This window comes from Lampetra planeri, chromosome 9, assembly GCF_965212315.1.
Source record: "Lampetra planeri chromosome 9, kcLamPlan1.2.h2, whole genome shotgun sequence".
In the NCBI taxonomy this organism is placed as follows: Eukaryota; Metazoa; Chordata; class Hyperoartia; order Petromyzontiformes; family Petromyzontidae; genus Lampetra; species Lampetra planeri.
In genome coordinates this window covers 11274364-11298920 of record NC_136115.1, presented here as the reverse complement: position 1 = coordinate 11298920, position 24557 = coordinate 11274364, and the positions used below count along the sequence as shown (strand labels likewise).

At 49.6% G+C, this 24557-nt stretch overlaps 1 protein-coding gene across 7 annotated transcripts in view; it reads right to left on the bottom strand.

Moving 5' to 3' along the window:
- LOC144720673 (rap guanine nucleotide exchange factor 2-like) overlaps positions 1–24557 on the bottom strand; it is a 232657-nt gene that overhangs the window by 107619 nt on the left and 100481 nt on the right. The window contains exon 1 of one of the 7 annotated variants that reach the window (XM_078597617.1): positions 7213–7658. The exons of the other annotated variants lie outside the window; for them this stretch is intronic. The gene's annotated coding sequence lies outside the window, so the exon portion shown is untranslated. Of the gene's footprint in view, positions 1–7212; positions 7659–24557 lie in introns of those variants that run through there. 7 annotated transcript variants of the gene reach the window in all.

Genomic DNA, 24557 nt, shown 5'->3' with positions numbered 1-24557 from the left:
TCACAAAGTATGGACAATGCCTACGCACTATGTTTCAATGGCAATTCTGGTTGATACCAGTTGGCTCGAATCGACTCTTAATACCAGCAGGCCTGTATTGACCAGAACGGCTATATTTGCCGATGCCTAGTGTGTGGAATTGACCTGAGGCACCCTGATCCCAGCAAGGAGAGCCTGTGGGCCTCGATAGCCTGGATATCATGAAAATAGCTGGCAGCAGAGCTGCTCGATGGACAACTGCACAAGCCTTGTGCGATAGCGACATATGAAGTCAGCGGGCTGTCCAATCCAACCATGATGTGTAAACCTCTCTGTTGCGTCGTTAATATAAAATCTTGCATGCAGTCACCCATGCATTAACCTGTTATTGTACACAGAAAATAGCACATAATGACAACTATAATTATGCCCTATTTATGACAATACCCAATTACCGTTAAGTGAACTGTGTCACAACAACGATAAATGGCATTAGCATTAAAATAACATCATTTGCATTTTTATTTTTGACTTGAATTTTTTTTTCTTCCTCCCGCAACCACACGGAGCGGTGACGCTGATGGCTCCTTTTGCCATCAAGCTCGGCTGAGCTTTCTGCCAAACGGAACAAAAAGAAACAAAGAGCAGAATACGCGGTGGCCCCTACCGGCGCCGCTGTCGGGAGGCGAGTTGCCAGCGGCCGTCACACAAACCAGGTCAAGGAAGTTCACGTCACGATCCCGGCGCCGAGCGCACGCTCCCCCCTTAGCATTGCCGTCACGCGAGCGCGGGGCGGGCGCCAGGACACCATCACCTCCCGATTTGCTATTCCACCGGCGAAACTTATTGGATTCATCTCACCAGGAGATACGCTATTATGCCTTCACTCCATTATATATATATTTAGGGCACATGAATATGTAAACGCGGCAGACAACTGTTGCCATTTCAGCGATTCTGTCCCAAAAACTGAAACAACAATAAAAAGAGTGCAGTGTGACATTTCAGGCGATTGTCCTATGCAGGACACGTCCATAATCACACACAGACGTGCTGCTCCTGCTGCCTGTCATGGAGGCATCTGCCTCTAATCCACAACTTTGAAAGGCGGGATGAAGGATTTTACAACCACCTGGAGGGCTACCAAGTGGCCCGTGGATGGCATATTAGTTGTGAACCTACCTGTATCCGTTGTTGAATGAATATCCTTTGTATACGTGCGTTTTTACCAGGTACCCACGTGTCCTCCCATCAGAAAAAAACACTGCATTCACTAAACATATCCAAGTAGGACCATCCTGAAAGGGAGTCGTCTAAACTCCGTCAGACCTTACCAGTAAAAAAAAAATGTGCTCTATCATTCATTAATGCAAGCTGTGTGTACAAACACAGTTTACAGTGTGCGTCCACATGTCCAAAGTTGAGGAGGGAGTAAACACAATTAGAATTTAGAAAAATAAAACATGATTGCCTTCCATGGTATAAAAACAGTTCGACAAACAAATTTAGGGATTTTATTTCGTGTGATGTTTCAACATTTTAGTTTAAAAACCATATTTACAGTTTTTTTAAATACACACTCATGATTTAGTTGCATATGCAAATAGTCCCTGGTTGATTCTACAAGGAGTACTTACTTGGCACACATCTGAAAAAATACACTGCGGCTGGAACATCAAAAGGCTTCAGCTTGCAGGGTGGGGGGGACATGATTCATGAAGGGGTTGGCAAATTCCCTTCTCCAGGTGTGACCTGCAGCTGACCTTCAGCCAACTGCTCCGCTCCCCCAGCCGGCAGCGCCGAGACGACGGTGCCCTCTCCGCAAAGAGGGTGCGAGCGCAAGGAAGAGAGTGTGCCCACGAGCGACGGACGAGCCGGTGGGAACGAATGACGGACGAACCGGTGGGAACACGCGGCGAGCTACTGCGGCGAAATCCCCAAATCAACTCGGCTCAGCGGCCAAATATCGCTCTATCTTGGTTGGCGAAAGGCACAGTAAGAGGAAGACAAGCAGAATGGGGCCTGTGCAAGCACACTCGTCAAACAGCTGAGAAAAGCCATTCCCTCTCCCCCAGGTGCCCACTCACTGAAACGGGAAGGGATGACTGCAAGGCCTAATCCACTCCCTAACGAACAGGAAGGACGGTTGAGTGTTGAAAGACCAGGCTGGGATGGCTTCCTGGAGAAATACACTTCAATATCATTGCTTCACGAGGGGGGTAGAGATGGGAGGGCGAGCCATTCCAAGAGCAAATCATCCTCGTGTTGCCTGCGACGACAATAGTTATCATTATCCCATGATGTACGTTACAGTGGTCTCAATGGACTATCCACACGGGAAAAGAAACATTTCACTTATTAATTAGCATTCTCTTGCAGCACCACGTAGAGCTGGGAGATGCTGGAGACAAGATGTAGGCATAAGTTAATGAACAATTCCGAACTGTCAGCCTGCAATTAGTAGGGTGACAAAGTACGGTATTCTTTGGGTTTTTCGGTAAAGCCACGTAGATAGAAAAATAATAAAAGTAAATACATTTTTCTTGTATTTATTGTTATGAATTGTATTATTTTTCTATCTACGTCGCTTTACCGAAAGACCCAAAAAATATGAATTCCTGCAGTCACGAAAGCTTTACGTCAAAATCAAAGAAGTGTTCTCACCACCTACGTTTTGCAACAGTGAGCCAAATGGCAGTACAGTATACTCAGAGCATTCGTTGCACTTATGAAGAACTGGAACACGTTAAACGATAACACAAAACGTGCATGTCCACAAAATACATTTTGAGTCAAGCCGATCACCACTCAAATTGGTCAAGGCGTCACTCAACAAACTAAAATAGTCCGAGACTCTTCATTGTCGTTTGGACCTTTCATGGATTTTTAATTCAAGAGTGACCCCAATCATTTATTTTGTTCTCACGTTATTTGTGATTACCGTACCTGCGTTCGGTTATACACGTGTCGTACATTACACATCCCGTACTGGAGTATTGTTTTTAAAAAATGAGAAGGAACAAAAATATTAAGCCACTAAGATTGTGTTGATACAACAACTTCCACTGTTGAGGAACAGTGCGTGCTACAGTACATAATGATCACACGTGTGGAATCACGTGGCTTTACAGACCCCACCAACATCCGAGGCAGCATGTATGGAAGATTAAGCGATAACAAGTCAAAGGGAGGTTGGTGTCTTAATTGATGTTGACGGAAGTCCAGGAAATGAGGCCTACTGTGCTGTTTAAAAAACGACTGGGGATTGGCGTGTACATTTTACAGAATTTTATGTTTCTATCAGTGAAAAAATGTGCCAATTACTTCTAATATTGATACTCGTATATCTGTAATTATTTACTCAATGTGCGTGCAGTCTGTTATTCTTGCATTTTATAAATGCTACATTTATGCAATGTTAATACTTACTTTAAATGACTAATAATGTTCAACATATATACGTCACAGTTATAATGTGGGATATTTTTGCATGGTTGCTGTGAATTTGTAAACAATCTCAGTTTGTTATTATTGGTTTCCCATGAATTTGTCCCAGGTTTTTATGGAAAGAAAACTTTGCTTAAAAGAGTCGCGTGATTATCACGTTGATCACCGTCACATTCTTGACATATTGGCCGTATCCTGCTATGTATGCCACGACACTGTAAATCATGTGCGAGCGACGCGGCCCTGAAAGAGTATTTCACACCGAAGGCACCGCACGTAGCGCCTGCTTTAATAGTCAACGAAGTGCATTGGCTCGAGATTGGGAAGGGAGCCTCGCTTCGCTCTCTGTATGCCGAGAGCAGTCAATCACCTGCTGGCTTAAAGGTAAATCCGCGCGCACACCGGGCGCCCGGTCACACGGCTCGTTAGTCTCCATGTAAACGACGAGTTTGCGACTCGGAGACACGGCGCGTCGGAGGCGCGCGCCACGCACAGGAGCACAGCGACGCCTCGACAGAAATGTATTTGCGCGCAGCACTCCAAGCGGTGGATAAAGACAAGCTGTCACGTCATGGGATGCCCTCAAAACTCAAGTGATCTATCTCCCCTCTCAAACAAACACGGGGCAGTGTACATCTCTGGGGGAAATTCTACATTCCCATGGCGAGAGCTATTATTTCTGCAGGACAATTACAGCTGCATCCCATCACCCAAGTGGCACTCCTCCGCACCCGACACAGCACATGCTTCGAGGTGCTGCAGCAGCAGAACGCACCGACGACCACAGACTTGATTCTTCTGACTATCTTCCGTTGGTGGGCTTTTCCTTCATCGTCGCCTTCGTCAAAGGCAAAGACATTCTTTGTCCCTCTTGTCTACAGACGTAGCGGTCACCAATCATTGTGAGCGGAGACATTGCATGACGGGAGAGACCATTGTGGAACAAGGCACATGTGGCAGTAGAAAGCGGTGGTCTATACTTAAAGCGAATGTTGTTCTGTGTGCCGCAGTGTCAATGTTTGACCACGTTCAATCTGCCGCTTAAAATGTGCCGGGTTAACATTGCGCTTATAGTGAAAACAAATCTGGAGTAGCTACATTTGTATGATTAGTACTCTCACACACAAAGACAAAAAGCAGCATTAACAGACTGTTGGGGCAAGTGCTGTTCGCGAGTAGCACTTATGAAGGCCAGCACGGCACACGACGGGGTAGGTGGCCAGCACCACGCCCGACCACCTTTGTCTCCCCAGTGGCGATGTTTACTACACTGCATCAGGTACTCATTTAAGGCTGAGGTGACCTAGGGAAGGTCCAGGACCGGTTCATATAATCGTCACTGGTGTTGGCCGTGAGCGGGAATCAAACTCGGGTCGCCGGGATCGTAGTGTGGCGCGCTAACCACTGCGCCCCCACTCTCACACACGTAAACATTTTCTACAACAGATGATTAATGGCATGCCTGTGATCTGACCAAATACACGAATCTCTCTCTCTCTCTCGTTCACATTCGCTTGAACAAAGCTGCCGTATGACATTCTTGACAAGAGCAGCCGCAGCATCAGCAGCCATGAGGTCCCCTGTGCCGCACACAGCTGGGGACACTCTGCCGACGTCCTTGACAACGGATGTTCGGACCGCCCGCAGGTGGAGAAAAAGGTTTTTGTCACTGACAGTAGATATCCACCTTAATTACAAGTCACATTTAACAGAGGTCAATGGCTCAATTTATGCACCTGCCTGGTAATTTATATGCAAAGTTGGTATAGTTCAACGTAAGCCCTAAAGCAAAGGTGAGATCATTGGCTCATCTGCATGTGGGCCAAAATATGCCATATTGCACAAGCAACCACAGTAATTAATTTTAAGGGCGAAAGCTTAATCATCTCTCCCTGCAGATGGTGGACATCCTTGAAATCCGTACGTTTACACACAGGCCAGTCGACTGAAGTACCATGTTTTTCTATCACATCGACGACAAACAAAGGGTTAATGAAGCACCAACAACTCAATTTGATAGATGCATTCCTTACTGCGCATGAAAGGCCTCTTGCATTGCTTCTCCACGGCATTGGCAAAGTCACAATTGACCAGGAAACGTGTCCCAATGGCCGATACGAGTAAGGTAAATGAAACACATAAGTACAATTTCGCGACAACACCGTCAAACAGTATTCCCGAAGCAGACTGGTAGAACCCATCAAACTGCATCTCGGGCCACGGGTTGGTGGAAGGGGTGGTTGCTGAGTGGGCGGTGAGATGGTGAGCGGGAGGGTGAGTGGGTGGGTGAGTGAGTGAGTGGGTGAGACGGTGGGTGGGTGGGAGGGTGAGAGGGTGAGACGGTGGGTGGGTGAGTGGGTGGAGCGGGTAACAAGCCTTTTGCACATAGTCCTGTGGGACCACTAAACGCACACATAAGGGCTTCGATAAATAAATAACAGGCAAAACACGTGTTTTTTTCAGGTCAGCAAGTTTCCAACTGGCCTGGCCCTCAAACTAATTACAGCTTAGTCTCCCTGTTAATGCAAACGCTACTGTGCTGTTTATCGGGGGTGTTTACCCTCTATGTAATGCCGTGATTGATCCCGCAGTTGCATCTGAACATAAACACCACAAAATAGTCAACAGGCCGTTGCAATCTAATCGCCTATTGTATAATCTATTATATTGAATCCACGGCCGATGACTGGTTAAAATAAAGCAATACCCTCATAGAGTGCAAGCAATGCCATATCGTGGATCCACACTGCCGGTAACTCACCAACAGCACTCGGATGGATGGAGAACGCTGCAATGCAGCTCGTGAATTCCAAAGCCTCTTCCAGCAGAAATCAACTCTGTGCACTGGGGCCTCGTGCAGCTGAAGATGTTGGACAGAGGAGATGCAACAGCCAAATCTACCTGCCAAAACCTAATGCAATCCTTCCCCCACCAATTGCGTTCATGCCAATCATTATACCGTACTTAAACACTTTAGAATAGAATGATAAAGTCATCAACGTTTAGGATGGGGGTGTTATTGATGACACGAGTCTGTATGCACGCAGAGGTGTGTGCATGTGTGTCCGTCGTAATCAACTGGCACTGACGACACGTGTTCATTGCCGAGTTATCATCCCGGGGAGAGAGTTGCACGCCAATGGGACTGGTGGTGGTGGTGCCTACTCCTTGCTGCGTGCGCTCACAGCAGCCCCAGAGACATCCTCCACGCAGACGCAGCAGCAGCAGATGCCTGCTGCTATTGTTGTGCGCGTACCCACGCATCCACACACAACACCACCACCCGCTCCAAGGGACGAAACTCGGATTGATCCTTGTCACATCGTCAACCGCTTTTCTTTCAAAATACAAATGAGGCATTCGACTTAAAAATAGAACAACAGAAATGCGACCCCTTTTGTTTAAAACATCCTCCCCGGAATGTGCAGCTTCCATGCCAGGTGCTGCTCATCTCAAGAGGCTGTGTGGCTTCTGCATCGCATGTCGGTTGCGAACAAGAGAAATCTTTTTTTTGGTTTCCCTCCCTTCCTGTTATTACAGCGAAAGCAGCAGCAGCAGCAGCCGTGTCTGTCAATCCTCCCGGAACGAGCAAGAGGGGGCAATGGGGACCCCCCTCCCTCCCTCCGTCTTGCCACACATGGCCGAGCTTTAGCGCTCCCCCCCCACCACCACCAGCACCCAAAGGAGTTCGACATGAAAAGGGAAAAGCAATCACGAACATCGCGTGCGCTAAACTACGACAATCGGCGAACACCTCCACCACCAAAGGGCGCCTTTTAGTTTTACCTTCGCGTCAGGCACACGCCTCCTCGGGCCAGACTTCGAGGTCTGAGCCGGCAGGGCCCCGTCCGTGTGGGTTTGCGAGCTCCGTGTGGGGTGGGTCCGCGGAAGACGACGAAGAAGACGAAGCGGCGGACACTTTTTCAACAGCGCACACGCAGCGGCAGCGTTCCCCAGGCAGCCGCGCTCCCAGCCACTCTCTCCATGCCGCTCTCTCCGCAGCCAGATGGTCGCCCGTAGTAAGGTTGTTGTTGTTGTTTATCTTCACCACCTCTTTTCCACCCACACCCCCCCTCCTCCTTCCCACCTCTTTCTTCAGCCAGGCATCGCCTTCTCCGAGTGACGCCGCTGATGGATCACCACGGACGCACCGCGCACCGCGCGCAACAGTTCCCAGCTCTCTGGCGACCGTCACCCGCACGCTGCTCCCTCGCCTCCCGCAGGAGGAGCGGCCGTGAGCGGAGCGTGGAGGAGCGTGGAGGAGCAGGGGGGTGGAGGAGCAGGGGGGGGGGTGGAGGAGCAGGGGGTGGAGGAGCAAGAGGGTGCCTCCGGGGTGGATGGGGTGGATGGGGTGGATGGGGCAGGCAACGTTGCTCCGCTCGCTCTCCTCCCCGACAGTCGCTCCGTGCGAGCAGCAGCAGCAGCGGCGGCGCTCTCCGCCTTCCCACTCACTCCCTTCCTTCTCAAGCCCGAGGGCGCTTCGCTCGAATCCACCGCGCGGCAACCAGTCAAGCCACTTCCCCACACACCGGGGAGCCGTTCCCTCCTCCTCCCGCCCCCGTCGCTCCCCCCCCTCCTCCTCCTCCCGCATCCCTCCCTTCGGCTCCTCCGCAACTCAGCACCTCCCCTCCACTCCGCCTCCTCCGCCCGCCCCCTCCCCTCCGCTCTCCGCACCCCTTTCCTTCGAACTCCCCTCCGCTGCCCCCCCCTCCTCCCCTCCGCTGCCCCCCCCTCCTCCCCTCCGCTGCCCCCCCCTCCTCCCCTCCGCTGCCCCCCCCTCCTCCCCTCCGCTGCCCCCCCTCCTCCCCTCCGCTGCCCCCATCCTCCCCTCCGCTGCCCCCCCCTCCGCTGCCCCCCCCCTCCGCTGCCCCCCCCCTCCGCTGCCCCCCCTCCTCCCCTCCGCTGCCCCCCCCTCCTCCCCTCCGCTGCCCCCCCCTCCTCCCCTCCGCTGCCCCCCCTCCTCCCCTCCGCTGCCCCCCCCTCCGCTGCCCCCCCTCCGCTGCCCCCCTCCTCCCCTCCGCTGCCCCCCCTCTCCTCCCCTCCGCTGCCCTCCCCCTCCTCCCCTCCGCTGCCCCCCCCTCCTCCCCTCCGCTGCCCCCCCTCCTCCGCTGCCCCTCCTCCCCTCCGCTGCCCCCCCCTCCTCCCCTCCGCTGCCCCCCCTCCTCCCCTCCGCTGCCCCCCCTCCTCCCCTCCGCTGCCCCCCCTCCTCCCCTCCGCTTCTTCCCTCCGCACCGCCCTCCATACCCCCTCCCCTTCGAACTCTCCTCCGCTGCCCCCCCCCGCCGCCCCCTCCTCACCTCCCCCTCCGCTGCCCCCCTCCGCACCCCCTCCCCTTCTCCCCCTCCTCCGCCCCCCCCCCCAAACCAATAACCTCCTCGCGCGCGCCCCCCACACTGGCCGCTCACCGACAGCCAATCACAACAGGGGGGGGGGGGTCGGAGTGGCACGGTCACGTGACGGACACGGCCCGTGGCTTCGCGTCTCGCACGCGCGTTCAAAGTTTCCTTCGGAAGGATCGGAATCGATTTTTATTACGAACCAAGCTGCAGTAGTAATGGTAATAGCAATGCTCATTTGTAAGGCGCGCAATTGTCACTTGCCCGAATGGCAGCGACCCCGAGGTGCGGAGCCCAACGCGGAGCCCAGCTCGGAGGAGAAATCCGATGAGCTGTAAAGCTCTTTGTGTCGCAGATGTTCCAGTAGGGGGGGGGGGGCACGGGGGTCAGAGGGTGACAGCGGCAAACACTCTTCTTCTTATTGTCGTACGGCTGATGTAGATGCAGAGCAACAGATACAATGTCACATTTAGATAATCACCGCGTCAGCCGTGATGTCTCCTTCGTATTTGTGGATCAGGGCATTGCGTGGTACTTATACGCTGTTACGGTCCGTTCTGGATGACCCAAAGTCGCACACTAATGGAGAATTCTTTATTTTCCATTTGTGCATCTGGTATCCGCATCGACTGCCATGGTTTGTGTGGATACGGTTTAGAATGGGCCATGAGGATCTTTATACTGGACGAATCTGATGATCAATAAAGCTTTTTTTCACAGATGTCCAGTTTGGGCCACGGGGTCAGAACCTTACACCAACAAACAATACAAAAACACGATAGGAGTGCAACCTCTAGTAAAAGTAAAATCACTTAAAATATATACACAAATAAAACAAAACTTTAAAAAAATGTACCAGGCAAGGTCCACTGAGCCTATTTGCAGCCATCCTTGCCCGCTCCAAGTGCCCGGGACTGGGAGTCGCAGCACTGCTTCCCTGCCCAACAACAACAACCCAACAGCCACCCAACAACCACCCACCACGCCGCACAGAATGTCTCACGTGAAGCTCGGGCCACGGTACCTCTCCGGGCAGAGACGCAGACGGAGCCGCTTGCATCCTCGCCACGCGAAGATTCGCACCGCCCGATGAGCACGGTGCGAACAAAGTTCGACACGCGTACAAGATGGCAATAGTTAGCACTGTTGCAATGCAACGCACAACGTTAAACAAAAACAAAAACAAGAAACAACGACCTCGGTAAGGTGGGCTATCGTGTGCAAAGTTACGAGAAATCGCTTTGTTTACTTTAGCTCGAGTCGGCGCGCTGTTGCCAAAATCACTCAAATCGGTTGCACGAAACCGGTTTTGTTTTCCTTCATTCATGCAAAGAAGTGTTTGAGAGATTGTAAAAAAAAAGTGGCTGGGCTTGTGGGGAGCCGAGGATGGGTGGGGGTTTGGAGGCTACCCGCCACCCCCCACACACCACTCTGCTCAGGCTTGTCGTGCGACACCCACGCCGTCTCAACGCCGTCTCGCAGCCCGCAGCCAAACGATGCCCTCATCATCAACATCATCATCAACATCATCATCTCCGGTAGAGTGGGGGAGCGGGAGCAGCAGCAGCAACCGCTTGCAGGTCGCCACATGCCTCCTCCTCCTCGAGTGCTGAGAGACGCACGGAGTGCACGCGCAGTTTAACCACCCGTGTTACTGCTCTCAGCAGGAAACTAAAGTTGGATGATTTGTTTTAAAAGTTAAAGCAGAAGAATAGCAAAAAAAACTATAATAGGCGCTTTAATGGACACTGGACTTTCCTAATCGGGCCCTATTAACAACTTTCAACATTAGCGTCCAATGGTAAACGCAAAAGTGACCAATAAAATTTGAGTGAGCGTCAGAAGTTTGCAATAACGTAAATCCCCATGCGTCAGATTTTGTGGTCCCTTTGTAGATACTCCACTCGTTTTCTGCCATTAATTTATCAGTGATTAGAATCAAAACAGGAAATAAATAGTATATAACAAGCTCCTACCTGTACAGCTCACTGGTATTATAGTGCATATTAAATAGCGAAACACATTTAGACTATTCAAAATATGTTCGGTCAGAACTCAATATTCTCCCAAATGCAATATGCTGACCCGTGCTGACACTACTTGAGCCAATGGAGGAAATTCCACGTTCCTGTGGCAGGGATCTGACCGCTTAAGCCAGTTGCTTTTAAAACCCCATCTTCCGAGGTCAACACTGGCCAGTATTTGAGCGCACAATATCATTAACAATAGCCAGCAGTTCTACCAATTGAGCTACATCACGATCAATATGTGCCATATGTGGCAATGCCTACATTATTAAAGTATATATATATTTACATTCTATCTTCTGATACAACTTTTTAAACACCTGCCATCAACATGCAAATGGATAAGAACATAGTTGATGATCAATCCAAGTGTTTTATACGGAAAATATATCTAAAGGCAAACCATCCAAAATACATTTTGCTTTCTCATCTCAGTCATTGCCTTTTCAGCTGCAGGCATTCGGTTTGCAGACGATGATATTTCCTAATTGTGGCACAATTTGGCTGTTGGCTATTCCAAGAAACCTCTTACTGGAACTGTCACAGTCCATGGTCAGTGACTTTTGTCACTGACCATGGACTGCTCATTTGGACAAACTTGGCATCCCAATATAAGTCACGAGGGGTATGTTTTCTTCCGAGGCATCACCAGAAGCCTACGTATGAGAAACAGGGTAGTGGTGCCACACTATACATGCATCTAATACAACGATGCTCTCGACAGGATGAAGATGTAAAGGGACCGTGTCTCTCCTCGCGGTCAACCGTGCACAAACACAGAGATGTGTTCCAAGTGAATGTCTCACGCGAGCTACACACCATCGGCAAGTGACAGACGGTTGCAAGACAAATCCAATTCACAGGATGCCGCAGCGGGCGTTCACACCTCTGCAACGAGTGCTGGAGCCGCTCTGGGCTTGCACCGCGAGAGCCCAGTGGCCACTGCAGCACAATCAGCGCACGCGCGACGGCGGAGAACGAGGCACCAGGCTTGTCTCCAGCGTCTCGTGGCCATGCGTGCGCGAGTTCCAAACGAGGCAGGTAATCCTTTCTTCCAGGAAAAAAAAAGTGTTTAGTGTTAATGCCACTGGAATGAACTATTTCTCCTATGCTTGCGAGGCCTGGGAAGTAATGTTTTTTTCTCCGCATGATATTTAGCTTCCAATGGGGAGTAAAAAAAAGTAAACAGAAAAACAATTTTTGTTTCACATTTCACTTTGGCTCAGCTGGTGTTTTGGGTAAGATTTAATAAAGGCTCTGCTCGAGGGGAAAACCAGTGGGAATTTGTTTTATGCTGAGAATCATGAATTAGGCAAACGCGTCATATCGTGCAGTGCGCGAGTGCAGCCGAGGTGTCCACTCCGCGCAAGAGCACGAGACGGTGCTGCGTGTGGCGGACACTGCACAGTTTTTGCAATTGCCACCAACCAACACCGAACACCGAACACACGCCGTCACTCTTTAAAACCCTTTGCTCACTCGGTGACGTGTGCCAAAGTGTGTTGTGTGCGCGGGGAGCAGCAATGCAGCGGTTGGCGCGCTGCGCTACGAACCCGGGACCCGAGTTTTATTCCCGCTCACGGCCAAAGACGGTGAGGAACATCTTAAGTGGTCCTGGCGCTCCCCTCGGTCGAATCGGCGTCAAATGAGTTCCTGGTGCGGTGTGTAAATATCACTCCTGTGGAGGCAACGGTGGCCGGGTGTGGTGCTGACCCCCCCTCCGCCTTTCCTCTGGTGCCGCGCCGGCCTTCACAGGTGCTCGCTGACATCACTTGCCCCAACAGTCTGTTTAGGCAATACGGGGGATCTTTATCTTTGTGTACGCATACACTGTAGACATGAAGTTACTGGCTGCTGTTGCACTGTGCTAACGCCGCGGTGAACCGGGATTGATGCCTGGCCATGCATATCAGTGGCATATATTATGTAGCGCTTCTTATATATCCATAGAATCCAACCGAACCCCAAGTATAAACGTCGCCATGCGGGAGGAACTCAAAGAAAGCACTCGCATGTGCACGCATGCAACGCACACGGGAAACACTGCAATGCACAGGTAACTATAGAGGCATCTGCATGACCTGCTGGTCCGGAGCAGCAATCGTGGTTGGCACGGCACATCGGGGAAACCTCCTTCGCCTACACAATCTCTGTGTTGAGGAAAGGGCTCACACGAGGGAATAATAGGTTTATATTGAAGGGAACCTCAAGACCTTTAGTTGCAAACATTCTAATTGCTGGCACGTGGCTTGCAGAAAACCACAAATTTTAAATTGTCATTTCAGACGTGAGGAAAACGTGGGAGAATCCCGTAATTTTAGAATGCTGGTGCCCGACAGCGCAAGGTGCAACCTGGCACTAGCCTCTCGACTCCAAGCATCTCCTCGTATCCTAGCTCGAGTTCTAACTCATGGGTTTAGTCATGAACACTTCGTGGTGAACACCTGCAATCGCCAGGTGGCTAAAGTGATAGAGCGAGCGGCTCGCAATCGGAAGGTTGCCAATTCAAATCCTCCGTGAGGGTTGAGTCAGCCCATCATCTCTTCGGGGTAAAAAGAAAAACGAGTACAGTGCCACGTTGTGAGGAATGTGAACAGCGATTGCGCCATGGATAGACTCACCCCTGCCATATGAATGTGGAACAATCACCATTTGATCACTCTTTGTAAAACCAGATATGAGCATCACCTCAATGCTCATTTCAGCAACAACAACAATATCAACAACAACATCACCAATGAGGGAGTGAAGTCCGTGAATCACACAGGGTGAGCAGGGTATGGACAGTACACAAAGTGGGATCGTGAATCCGTCTGTGCAGACCCTTGGGCACTTTTCACTCTTATGCAAGGTGGGTGGAGGTGGGGGGGGTTATCTGGGTATTAGTTTCGTCTAACAGCAGGCCGCTCCTTAAGCTGGAATGTTGGGATTGCACGCCCGGCTGAAGATTAGGTTGGGTCAAACTCCTTGTCACGACACTTGACCATCGCCACTACCACCCACATGTGTGCAAGCACTCTGTATCGCGTGAAGTGCTGCTGGAGGAGCCCTTGACATCCTTATCAAATTTCCAAACCCCCCCCCACCATTCGTGCCCGTAGCCGCAGCACACAAACGTACACATCGCTCCTCGCGCAGATCAAGGGTTTAGTGTCGCGTGCTCGACGCGTGCACGGTACGACTGCGCGGTCGGCCACACAAGGGACATTAACTTGGACTTGTCGGAGACCTTTTTTGGTTAAGTTTTATGTTCATGTAATTGTATTTATGTTCTCTACACATGATGCATATGGAAAAGTGATTGATTTGTTTTTTAAATGTTGAACCTATCTTAATTTTGTCGATAAAACTATCGCCATGTATGGAACAATTCTCATTGGGTGGCCGGTTTTGCACTGGATACTTGAAACGTCGGCAACATACTTATTCAATGTACATTCATCCGGAACCAACTGGAGAAGTTAAATATATTGTTTATTAAATATATAGAATCAGTAATTAACACATTGTATCTGCACAGATATTTTGAGTTCCCCCGTCTGCAATGAGGTGTTATTATCTGGTTAATTCGGTTTCCTTAGGAACTTCTTTATTAACTGGTCACCCTGGACAAAGCTTTCTGAAACGCATTGAGAGTTCCCTGTACCACGGTCTCTGTGATCGATTCATTAGACATGTAATTCATCCCCCCCCTCCATGATGTGACGGAATTTGAGGGTCACAATTTGAGTTAAAATATAAATGTTGATGTTTTGCAGGTATGAAAATTTCTATCGTGTAATTCACGATCGTAATCTAGTGGCGGAGAAAAAGAAATCCAAACATACAGTATTTGAATATAATAAAAAACTGATTGATCCTTGCGTGCATAATTTTTGCGCATGAGAATCAATTTGAATCAATGAACCATAACACCCCCATTACTAATAAAGAGTGAAACATATCTCTGAAAATACCGAGTGAGGGGTGTGTCATTTGCGTGTGTAATATATGCACCGAGTTGACCTCTTGGTCAGTGAAGTTACCCGCTCAGCCAGACGCGTGGGCCCCTATTCTTATTAATGTGAGGACCAAAGCAGCAGGTTGTGTGTTGAATTTAAAAGGGCAGACTTTGCGCTAATTGTAATTTCTTACGAACATGGAGCGCGAACCGATGCCGCAGACATTCGGTTGCCATCCTAGGAAGTGTACAGCAGCGGTGTTTTAACAGCGTTTTAACAGTGTTGAGTGTTGGTATCTCTTGAGGGCGTATGCCACAAGGGCCCCTTCAGCTATCAACAGCTTGTAAACGGACACCTATTTTCTGCCATGTATCGTACAGCAATTACAAAAAAAAAACACAATTTATATATGTTAAAAAAGCATTAATTGGAAACTGATTTGGAGTTTTTGCAAAATCTTTAATCAAACGTGTTAATTAAATTGTCAGTGGAGTCCAGTTGTGAGGTCTTGTAAATTAGCATCACGAATGATTTTTCCCTCGAGTGCTTGTGCTTTTTTTGTTTATTTTCTCCAATCAGGACAAACGACGATGAAATTAAAGTTTTTCAGATTATTATACCCCGATGTATAGGTTTACATTTTTACCATACTGTACATTAAACCTTGGCACGCGAGCACACGTGAATGATGTATAAGTGTGCATGTGTTTGGCAGGTGTCAACACGTTACAGGACCAACAGTACATTTGTTTAAATAGTACCGCAGAATATTAACTTGTAAAAACAATGTCAGTTGTAGCACGCAAGCAATTCAAAACCACGACTGCAAGTGCTGAGATGCACATAAGCTGCAAGAGAAAATATTTATTTATATCCTTTGGACGTGTTTGATTTACCGTGCCGAACACCTCTGTGGGGTTATTGCATTTTTGTTATTTTCTCTGAACCTATCGACGTGACTTTACCGAAAGACCCAAATCATACGGACGTCTGAGAGTTTAAGAGTTTTGGCCGTAGCACCTGCGTCTGTGTGTCAGCTCGACACGTGGAGGGTGTAGCATTGGCACACGGACACAAAGTCTGACCTTCGGGACCTGGCCAAACCGTCTCCTCGATTTGCACCCGAATTGGACACGGGCGACTCTCCCCTCGCTCGCACCACTGCAAGTGGAACGCTGCTTGAGAGGCTGCTTGCTTCATTAGGCATTTTGAGATGACTCATCAAGAGCGCAAACAATTGCCCTCTGACTCGATGCATTTGTCTCGGAGAAAACTAGAGCAATGTGAAGGCTGTCGTTTGGATTGCGGTTAACCAAATTCTCCGTAAACAACTGCACAAGCAGACGCACCCACGTCGGACAACACCCCACGGTAAATGACACAATACCGAGCGATGATTACGCAACGCTCCGATTGGCAATCACACGTGACTTTACACTTTGGTTTTGCTGTGACGGTGCCACCTGAAGACGGAAGCTTGTGTTGCCTCCGAAACGTCGTGATTTAATTTATTTTTATTTTCTTTTTTACCTCCTACGTGACTTTACCGAAAAAAGCAAAGAGTATGGACCCTTGCAGTCACGAAAACTTCAAATCTAGAACACGTGACTTTGTTAGTTTTCATTACTCACCGATGTCCATGACACAAACCACGGAAGATGTGGATACCCAATGCCCAAGTGGATAACCAGAGGCTGTCTCTCCTGTGTGCGACTGCAGGCAGCTAAGAACTCCAAACCGTGGGCCACAAAACGTTGCATTGCCCCAAATTTACATGTGAAGTTGGGTGCATGTATCACCAACTACTCTCAGACAAAGCAACTGGATGGCCAAACCACTTACGTCCGATTCAATAATAGTTGCCCTTTATTGGCCACACGAAAGAAGATCATACACAAAACCTGCACCCCTCCTCATCAGCACCATACTGTATAAGCATCATGGACATTGAAGGCCTTTATTTCCCTCAAATGTTTTAACTGCAGTATGAACTCAAACGCTATTTACAATTCTGAGAAAAATATCCTTTTCCCCCCTGATGGGCGCTGCATTCAACCGACGAACATTCGTTCAAGTGGAGGCACATTCATCAGCGTGCGGAAACAGGGGATGGAATTCTCCCGTGCCTCCGCTCGTCGGTGAACCCGGGCGGCAGGTTAAGCGCTAACGACCGCGGCAACGGCGACGACCCCCACAGCCGACCGCAAGCGATAAAAATATTTCTCTTGATTTTTAACGCAGCTTTCCCCACCGCAGTGGAGACGCAGTGGCGGGCACGTCGCGACTTAATGCCATGCCGCGCGACGCAAATTGCATCAAGCACAGCCTCTGTTGTCTCACTGTATCCGACTCTGCGGCAAAAACATGTTGTGCCGCAAATCTGATGATCGATTGATATTTTTATCTTTGCCTCATCTCGTTGATTGATTTTTTTTTTACAAACACGGTAACTTCCAAGCCGTAGCCCAATAGAAAATTAATTGACCACACGTGTGATTGGCAAAACATCTCGGGATGTTAATTCGTGGGATTAAGTTTAAGTGTCCCGTGGTAAAGTCGGCACATTTAGTGCAACAGAGCGACCATCTTCAGCAGGAGTGTGCAGGTTTGGAGGAAGAGCGCGGTGGGGAGTGACACTGACCCTCGTGTTTGAAACGAGCGAAGCCACCATCGCCAGTGCCAAGGTTCATCCACGAGCCGAGCGGAGGCACCGACAGACGCTGACCTAGCACGGCGGCCCGTCTCATAGCGGGGCCTGCATGTTCGCCCTGGGTAGATGGTGGTGTCAACCTCCTTTACCACCACCCCCCCCCCTCCCCCGTGCGAGCCTGAGGGCATGAACCGCAATGTGCCGCGAGGAGAGCAGGACACGCTGGGCAGCGCGCGCCGCGTGTGCGCTCGAGGCAAAGCCGCCGTGGTTGGGGCTGTGCCGCTGCGAATATGTGGGGGCCTTCGTGCAGAGAGAGGAAAAAAAAGCGAGAGAAAGTGGGACACGTGTCGAGGCGAACAAGAAACAGCTGACACAACACGGCCAGCACGCAGGCCCATCGTCTGGTTTGTGTTGGAGTTTTTTTTTTATCACTTAGCTTACGAGCGCTACGAGAGGCAGTGAAATCTAAAACGATGCATGGTACTGTTTGAGTGCCTCTGAGGAAAATGTAATTAAAAGAAAATCACCATTGTTAGAATTTGCAACACCATCTGTATTTACTTATCATTTGGTAGAATAAGGGTTTTAAATGTAGGTGCTGCTTTGAGGTCTCTTTGTGCGCATGTTCAGAGTATCCCTTTTCTTTTTTTTCCCTTTTGCTGCCCCACAGACGTGGCGATGCCTATGTGGAATACTGTAAAATAAAATTCACACTTATTCTATAGTCTCACGCAAACACACATGCCCACACACACTCGTACACACTCACAAATGAGATCCTACTTTACCACGGAAGGCTGATAACGTACTTGGAGATTTAAAAACATCATCAGAACCAATGTAGAGTTCAATTCATTTTGGCTTGACCATTGTTGTACATAATTCGTACGGCAGAATAAGCATATCGCATTACTGTATTTGAATGTTGTGTGGGCGTTCAATGCAATTCTGAAACAAGACATGACCACCCTTCGTACACACATACTACGTACAGATCCACTGCGCGTTCTACCAAAATGGCGCTAAACTCTGGACTAGATTAGTAGCAGACGGGTCGTGTTTTGCTTTGAAAACTCGTTATGTCCCTTTAAGTGCCAATATGGATAACTGTACACGTGTAGCAACCGCCCTTCAACTGCGAGTCTTGCATGTCAGACTTGGCATGCAGCGAACACCGTTTCCCGTAGGTGGTCTTCAGCTGGAGTCTACAAAGCAACTGCAAAAAATATATCTCTGCTACACTGTACGTATTAGCCAAGTTGCGTGTACAGAGTGCAATCTCGTGCAATTCCCATTGCGCATGCAGCTTTCCCCTAGTTTACAATGGGCTGCAGCTTTTGGCGAGTGCAGATTGTCTGTGCAAAGACCCTGTGCTCTTTCAACCGAGAAAATGTAGTTTCCTTCTGAAGACAGGATGCCTCCAACATTGCGTGGATGCGTTTCTAAAAAGACACACTGTATGCAGTTGTGCGTCTGCATAAAAAATATAATGGATAGGCCAAATAAGCCTTGTGACGCATTGGCCCACTTGGCTCCGTGTTAACGCAACACAGAAGAACGCAACTGAAGCCAGCAGTCACACACAGCGGGGATCAAACTCTTGACCTGCGCTTGCAAGGAAACTGCTCGTCTCTCGGTGCCGCCCCGCACACCCGCACCTCCCCGTGGACACGGCATGGTGCTGCTGGGGACGCGCTGGAAGTGTGCGTGGCCCTCGCTATCGTGACCCTGTAAAAATGACGTTGGCCCGAGACGGTCTTCACATTCCCATTATGCGTCATCCCTCGCATCGCCTCTATTCCGAAGCACTTCTCACCTTGCTCAATCAAACTAACGTATCGCACTCTTCTCTGTTCCAACTGTGATAGTGCCGTTTGTTGCTGGCCCCTTGACGTTTTGAGCCTTTGAGCCTGCGCTCAGCAACTGCGTTTGAAATGAAATAAATAGCGTTGCACCATCCAAATTAACTAAGGCATATTTCCAACATATGATTAACAACCTCAAAGAATGATCGTCATCTTTATTATCATCGTCATTACCATAATGCATTGGCACACGGTGACCTTGCCTTGTGAATATTATTGGATAGGAAGCGCACATTAAATTGTCAATGAGATTATTTTATAATTTGTTTCCCCACAGGATATTATCACGGGATATTATCAGCTGTATTGAAATGAGCAAATTCAAACACACATACACGATGCTCACATACAGGCTGTTTTGACAGGACGGCTGTTGGAGCAGAATCTGCTCGTGAGCACGTGTGAAGGCAGGCACGGCGCTAGCTGGGGGTGCGGCTGCGTGTGTCGTCTCAGCGGTGTCGACGCATCCAGACTGCATCCATTCCACCGCCTTCGCTGCCCCCCCCCCCATCGCGCGGCACGTTTGACAGGTCATCCACTCGTAGCAGACGGACAACAACACCACAGCTGCTCGATGCGTACCAGAGCTCTACAATTATCACAATGCTCATTGAGGAAGGACTCCCCTCGTCTTCAAGGCCATTTTATATTTGTCCTCTAAATGTTTCCGAAAGTGCCCATAAAATAAGTAGCACTCTGCAGAAAGTCGGTGGTGATTATTCGAGAGAAAGACCGGTCCACACCATGGGAATGTGGAATTTCCACCACTGGCTCAAGGCAGCCAGGAGACCAGCAGCCGTTACCCAATGATCGGTTGAACTGCGGAGACACCCATGCGTTTATTTCTCATTCTGGAGCTATGGTGACGACATGCCAGAGGCATCAGATGTCATAACACAGGCGCCTTGAGACCCTACAGCATGTGAAAGCAATATGCAGTAAAAAAAAAAATTCCCATTGTTCATATATTATCTAAGTAACTGCATCGGACTGTTTATAGCAGATAGACCAACGTGACCATAAATAAATAAATGGTCCGCCTCCCTTTTCCTTCTTCTATTATTAAAATGGGAAGGAGGATTATAACAGCATGGCGATTGACTACCGGAGGCCGAGCGGGTCATACGCAAAATTGTTCTCTATTCACAATCAGAAATAATAATCATAGCCACACCGCGGCATAAATCGGGCAACCGCAGAGGAACGCACAAATATAAACAGAAACACGGAAAGGGTAAAACGTTAAACCGCACAAATCCTTAGCTCTCCTGGAACACGTGTGACTAATCACTCCTCTTATTAGGCTGCAGAGCAGCCAGGCATGAAATATCCTTGCACCATAATGCTTACCAATTATTGGGGCCCGCTTGCTCTGCACTGTATTTTTTAGAAACGCTACGTGATTCCGCAACACCGACAAACAACGCGTTACCCGTGCGCCAGGTCGCAACCGAAAAACACGTCTGTCCTACGTAAAACGCTGAATGCTGGGGGGGTTACTTATTGCAGACTGTCTACTCGCTGTCAAGATTAAGTCTAATTGCGATGTGTGGTAAGTGGAGCACACCTGGATGACTGCTGTGGCGGTGAGCAAAGCTGTTAGATGTTGCACGCCTGATCTCCCGATTTGAGAGCACAGCTCATTGCAACACACGGCACCGTAAGTGGAGCACACCTGCGAGCGCTCATTCACGAGTGAACTCCTCTCAACGACTGTCAAAGAATCTAACATAAATCAGCAGACACTTACACGCCTCCTGCTGTATCCGTCCCTCCGCGTATAAAATACAAAAAAAAATTGTTTACAGATCCCAACAGCCACACAGCCTTCTAGAAGTGCACGATTTTGTTGTCATTTCCCTGCACGTCCAATTAGCACGGTTGGCTACGTACGGTGCGAAAGAAGTTCAACATGCATACACACAACACAAACAAACTCTGGAGTGAATTCAACATTTCTTATCAGCAGGCAGGCTTGCTGGAGTCAATGGTGGTGAACTGCCATATGTGTACAGGGCAAGGACCTGCCCTGGTAGACGTGGGTCCGGGTTCTGGCTGAACACGCCCCCCCCCCCAGCTAGCGGCCACGCTGCCAGACCCGGAGAGGCTTCAAGGACATTGCAGCGGCACTCACGCACACGACGCGGAAGTGCTGCTCACGCGGGAGAGCGGGCCGCCCTCCGGCACAGCCGCCTTGGCGTCTCGTGAACACGGGGTAGAGTTGTGGAGTCATTTTTTTTACAGAACCATGCAATTAGGATATCGCGTTTCCACAGAACTGGCCGAGCTTTGGGATGGTCCATGGTTCACCGTGGTCACATGCGGACAACAAATTACGGTGAAACTCACGTCAGGTTCTTGAAAAAATATTTTTTTTCCAGATTTAAGGCATGCGGCAACTTTAAAGTGAATCACTGTGCGGATGTTTTGAATGCTTCGCTGTATGCATGGGTTCTCAGAGAACAAAGCAAAATAATTTCTTTAGAACTGCTTTTTCCGTTTCGTTTGTTGTCCTTCCCACGCACCTCCTATTAGCACTGTTGGCTACATACAGTGCGATAGAAGTTCAACATATGTACGTACAATATTCAATGTTTATAAACGTGTAGCACTGTGCGACAGTGAGCAAATTCTATTTAAATTTACAAAGGCAGCTGCTGCCACTATACCAAGCATTTAAACTATTTAATGACGCAGACCTTACGGTGTTTATACGTGATATTTGCCTCACTATCTGAACACAGGTCTACACACACACATTCTACACCTAATCGGTGCATGTAAACAATAGACGATGTTATGGAGACCTTGGCCAGTGCCACCGCTGTGGGGGTTGTACAATGGGCCTCGTCAAATATTATCGGGCAGCACCTCTGAGACCGTGGGTTCATGTCCAAGGGGAAACGAGCTCAAGGCAGTTTGCCTGGTCTTACTCCAAAACGTCTCTCCCATGCACGCGGCCTGGTGGTCTCGGCCTTTCTGCCAGCTCTGTGAAGGAAACGGGAGTCTTATCCCAGGTGGCGGTTTTCCCGTCTATGATACGAGCGTGGAAATGCCTTGCCCTGCAAAATATCCGCTTCTGAATGACAAGGAGGAGAAAAAAATAAAAACCGCTCAGCTCGAGGCAGGCTCACGAGGAAAAGCCGCTGCAGATAGCACTTGACAAGGAAACCCCTAAGCCTGGCAGAGAGGCACCACAGATTAAATGAACCGTAACTTATCCGGTTAGGTCGAGGTGGCGCTTGCATGCCGGTTCGACCGAGCGCTCGAGGTGAGAAAAATGATTGGAAGTGCGCACTTGCTGTCCGCGATCACCTGCTGTGAGTTGGGGGCCAAATGCAAATACATGAAGGAAACAAGAGGCAGCAATGACACTCATCAGCGCAATAGATTCATGTCGGTGGGTTTGGACAGGGCACGTCGCTGTCAGGGATGATGGACGATGGTCAAGAACAATCGTTCAGCGGCAGCCAAGGAATTCATTGCGTCGGTAGAGGACGTCCAAGAAAGGAGATGGAGCGACGAGACGAGTTCATGCGCAGGATGGATCGTCGCATCGCAGGAACCGTGACAGGTGGCAGCTGGGGCTTGGGGAGGTCTTCATCCAGCAGCGGATTGATCAAGGCTGATAATGATGATGATGAATCGTTGCATCATTCATTAATACCTGCACTATAATCTCAGCCTGCACATACAAAGTCTGGTGAACAATACCGGGGAATATGAAAGTCAAACGAGCATGGGGGGTGGTTGCGCATCATCCTCGGTGGTGGCCCCTTGAGCCAGTGGTGGGAACTCACTACGTCCCCCCCCCCCCCATCTACGCGCACTCGTCGCGCGTGCATCCCACATAAACCTTCGTGGGGGTCACGAAGACGAATGGCACGAGCGTTGCGCAGACGGCATATTGGCTGTGCTGCGCCCTGCTGGGCGCCTGTCTAATAACAAGGCCCACAATAGAAGGGGGGGGGGGTACTGAGATACTGGGCTGCCTTGGATCACACAGCGAATGTGGAAACGGCTGTGCTGATGAAGGTCCCAAACAAGGGTGAAATGGTACAACTGTGACATGGGAGGGACACTACTGTCTGAAAGTATACGGTCAAGATTGTGGATATGGAAAGCTATTTGACGTGCCAAGGCCTCCGGCTGTCATTTGGAACCTCGCAATTCCCCGGAGGATTGTGAGAGTCCATGGCCTGCCCCCCCCCCCCCCAGCCAGCGTATTACTTCCAACATCATTTGGCAACGTTCTAAGCAGCAATCGTGCACTTGCTTTAAACGCTGACCCCAAATGCTCTTGAGCCTTAAATCCTGAGCTGGCGACGTGGGCTTCAGCCGTTCGCCAGACTGGCTTGCGAAACGGGAGCCGAGTGAGCGATCGGCTTCCGAGGTCTTCGTCGCCGTTGGCCGTGCACCGTACACAACCCCAAGGCCAGGCATGACCTCCGTTCACCCTCGAGTGTGATGCGCACGCACGCTGTCATCTCGAACGGGCTCCTGCTTCGTGCAGCGATGCTGCCAAGGTGGTGGTGCGCGCTGCCAAGGTGGTGGGTAATTGGCTGGCGAGGGTTAGGAGAAGTCGCCCTCGCCTCCACTCGGGGGACAGAGCTCCACTCTGCCTATCCTCGAGGTTAAGTGATGCCACGCTCGCAGTGAAAATCTGACCAGAGGCTGATTTATGCGGTGGCGAGGACACAGGTCGGCATGCAATTTTCCCGGCCCTTGTCAAAGCGCAAACCCAGCACATCTGTCTCACTCCGCTGCCTCGCTTGTGCCGGACAGCAGGACGAATTCAGCACAATGCCTAATCGCGGCGCAGCTTCAAGTAACCAGTGATTAACGTGGCTGCGTGGCTTAATAAAACATCGCTCTGTGCAAAAGCATCACGGCACTTGCTGAGAATACAGTACAATTCCACAACGTCAATAATTAATGTCGCGCAAAGAAAAATCTAGTGGAGAAAAAATCAGCCTGCGTATGAAATGTTATTCTGTCCACTTGAAGTGCCCCTATATACATATACCAGTAGCTAGGCTACGACCGCTGAGGTACAAGCTACGGTAGCTGGTGAACAAGATATCGTAAGTTGAAACTTATTTTGTTTAACAAGGTGAAAGTTCAAAAGACCAGGATGAGTTTCATTTGCAAGAGGGATCTGTGTCACCAACATTATAAAAGTAATACCTATTAAATAAAGTGCAGCAATGAAGCGACTAGAAATTGGAGTATAAGCAACTGTCAATTGAAAAAATGTGAAAGACTTGTACAAATATAAATCAACGTTAAATTATAATTTTCCTGCAGTGCAA